Genomic DNA, 3693 nt, shown 5'->3' on the forward strand with positions numbered 1-3693 from the left:
GGACATATTTTACCTCAGAATACAGCAGGTCCCGTGTGCAACTGACAGTTCCAACTGTCTCATGGGGGGGGAGTTTGAGGTGCGGAATGGAATGAAGTCCAATCAGCTTCCATATGCAAATGACCTTGAAACGCTGGGCCAATCAGAGAAGAGTGGCCTAAGCTGCAGTGGGTGGGAGAGAACTCAGGCAATACCGCCAGTGGATAGAGACACTTTGTGATTGACACATCATGGAGCCAACTGATTTTGGAGTGCATAGAACGTTGTGGGACCACTACTCAATTATATATAAGGAAAGATTTATTTATTTATTGTTTTTATTTATATCCCACCTTTCCAGATATCTGGCTCAAGGCGGCTAACAACATTAAAATGGCATAAACAACCAAGTTAAAAAAATTAATAAATACCATACCAGTTAAAAAAACACCCGTTGCAATTAACCCAACAAAAATGGCGGTAATCCGAAACCCATCCAAAGATAGGGGTAGCGTCCAGCGGAATCTCATGCCCGAGGGTGTTCTAAAATTTCAGACCAGACGATGTTCCAGGGCACACGCATCAGTGGCAGCCCCTAGTCGAAAGCCTGGTGGAAGAGCTCCGTCTTGCAGGCCCTGTGGAACTGTAAAAGGTCCCGCAGGGCCCTGATGTTCTCCGGGAGCTCATTCCACCAGGTTGGGGACGCCACTGAGAAAGCCTTGGTTCTGGTGACATTCAGCTTTCTTTTCTAAAACTCTACCTGTAAGTCTCCCTGAGTCCGTTAGAAGAGAAAGGTGGATGAAAGATGGCACCATCAGATAAATGAATACAAGCTTGTTGTAGGCGTCCTGAGATCTCATCCTGGAAATCCCCAGCGGCATAGCTGGATTTCAGGTGCACTAAAATGAGATTTATAAATTGTACTCTGGCCCTAATCAGAAAGCAAAGGAGGCTGGTGCTCCTTTTCTCTAGCGGCCAGGATTTTACCTTGTGTGCCCTCTCCCGGAGCAATCTCCTTTGGGGTATAAATGACCCCGTTTTTCAGATTCTTCACAGAACAGGTGTAGTGTATCTTTTTCCACTGTAGATGTGGGGCTTGTTATTTTGCTTCATGGGTACAGTTGCCAGGGTCCATGCTGCATGTTTGTTGGCTGGCTTTTGTGGGCTCTACAACTTGGGAATTGGGATTTTAGATCTGGCACCTGTGGTGTTTGGTCTACATCAGAGGCACGATTATGGACTGGGTGGGTGGCTTCTGAGACCAGCCACATCAGTGACAGTGCAAGCGAGACCTTGATCCCCCCCCCCCCGGCACATCCTAGAGACAGCTGTGGCTCTCTCTAGGCAGGATTAACTGCTTGGCTCCTGCCGCAAATGAAAGCCGAAGAACCCAGAGAGGCACAATCTGTCAGCTTGATTGATATGCGTGTTCTTTGACAACAACAGCAAAAGCACATCTATTAGCTGTATTAAAGATGCGAATTTGGCTTATTTGCATGTCTGCTTGCTTATTTGCATGATTCTGATTGGGAAGGAAACCGTGTCAGACTGCGAAGGCCTCTTTGGTTCCCTTCAAGAGATTATTCTCATAGATTTGCCCCCCCTCTGCCTGCTTTTCTATGCATGTTATCGCATCATGTATAAACTGGTCCTTGGCACGAGAGGCCACTTGGTTCATCACCCTATCCGTCCTTCTCTTAGGTTTGTTTATAATCTCTAACATTTGCAGCAATTAGCGTCATTAAATTATATTTCCGGGCATTGAAATCTGTTAAAAGGGCCCTCTGACGGTGGGGAGATTTTTGCCTTGACCTTGTAGGCGTGGAATGTAGACTTCCTTCACCGATTTGTACCTTTGTTTCAAAATCCTGGCCCAGACACAAAATGTACTCTCCTAACCCTAGTGGAGCAGTCAAATAGAGCCCAAATAAAACTAGCAACCACCACCACCACCACCAAAAGCACCTTTGGAGTTGCAGTGAGCAGGCCACCCACACTCAAGGAGGGGAGAGAAACCTACCAACCAGTGTTCCCTCTAATCTGAGTTAGTGTGAGCCAGCTCACAGTTTTTTAGCCTCCGGCTCACACATTTCTGTCTTTGCTCAGGAATGACGGCTCCAGAGCAGACTAAGTAATGCAGCCGCCAAATCGCTCGCTCACAGCTTTAGTGCCAGCAGCTCACAAAGTAGGATTTTTGCTCACGAGATCCCACAGCTTAGGGAGAACATTGCTGCCAACTGTTCCATCCCGTTAGATTCAGGGGGGGCGGCGGCCATGCTGGTCTGAAGCAAGGGAACAAAGTGCCAGTCCAGCGGCACCTCCAAGACCAACAAAGCTTTATTCTGGGTGGAAGCTTTCGTGTGTGCATGCACGCTGTGTGAAGCGGCAGAGCCCACTTGCAAACGGTCGCTGAAGTGGACTGAAACGGCATGATCTAGCATGCCTGGAAGCGAAGGCTGTCTCCTAGCTCAGTCCAGAAAGAGTCAGTCATACTGAAGTCCCATTGGAATCAAAGGGCAAAATCAGCCGTGATTTGTAGAAGAGAAACATCCTGTTGCATCGCAGCCGACCCCTCATGGGGCTCTCAAGGCAGAAGAGGCGGTTTGCCGTGGCCTTCCTCTGCACAGTGACCCCAGTCTTCCTCGGCGGGAGGGGGGGTCTCCCGTCTAAGCCGGAACCAGGGGCGGGGGCATCCCTGCGAGTTCCCCTGCTCTGAGAAGCCCAAGCAAAACTGGGCTGCGCAGGACGTTCGGGGATTGGTAATTGTTCATTGTTTCTTTACTCTGTTTATATTCGTCCTGTGAACCGAGGCAGGTGGCCACATTTAGCAGTGCCACAGGAACAGCAGAGCAGACCTAAGAAGCCTAGTGAGAAGAGTGAGTTACAAAGGGACCCGCATAAGCCAGTCTGGAGTAGCGGCTACAGTGTCACACCAGGATCGTGGAAACCCCACGCTGGGTGACTTTGGGCCAGTCCTACACTCCCCACCTAACCTGCCCCACGGGGTGCTGGTGAGTCTTGGCAGATTGGCTTCATAGAGCAGAGTTCCGCCCAGTCCTAGAAGCGTGAAGCTGAGGGTGCGTTGAGATGTGCCATTTAGTCTGGTGTCGTGCCAGTTCAGAAACGGATTTTATCTGCGCGATCACACCGTCAACATCTGCCTCCCATCCCCAGCCGTCACTTTCTGGCTCAAATCCCCTTTAACCCGGAGTATTTTGTTACCAGGTCCCCAAGTGGTGTTTTCCTGATTCTCCCTTTCCAGCCACATTTCCCCCCTGTGTGATTGCTCCTCCGGTGTCGAGCCACTTCCAGTTTAAACCCCCTCCCTGCTAGAAAGCTGCCCGAGGCTTCTGCTTTTTGCCCGCCATTTTTTAAAAAGCGTTGGCAGTGTGCGCATAGGCGGAGCTCCGCCACCGTGTTATTAAAAACAGTGTTTTAAATGGTGCCTAGTTTTAGCATTTAGAGGAGTTTGGGATCTCACGGAGGCCATTTTTGGGGTAAACGTGTAAAGGGAAGTGTTCCTTTAAAGTTTAAAAGGAAGTGTTACAGCAGTCGGGTTGAAGTGGAAATCGCTGTTCTGCGCATGTGCGAAAATTTTAGTTCTACAGATGGCTGCCTGTGCGCATTCCCAAACTGAGAGAGAGAAAACAAACACTGACGCACGCTCCCGCCTGTGGACGGCGGGGAGCGATGTGGCTGCACAGCGATCCGGGG

Source organism: Gekko japonicus, unplaced genomic scaffold, assembly GCF_001447785.1.
Source record: "Gekko japonicus isolate JY-2015 unplaced genomic scaffold, Gekko_japonicus_V1.1 scaffold1258, whole genome shotgun sequence".
NCBI classification, from domain to species: Eukaryota; Metazoa; Chordata; class Lepidosauria; order Squamata; family Gekkonidae; genus Gekko; species Gekko japonicus.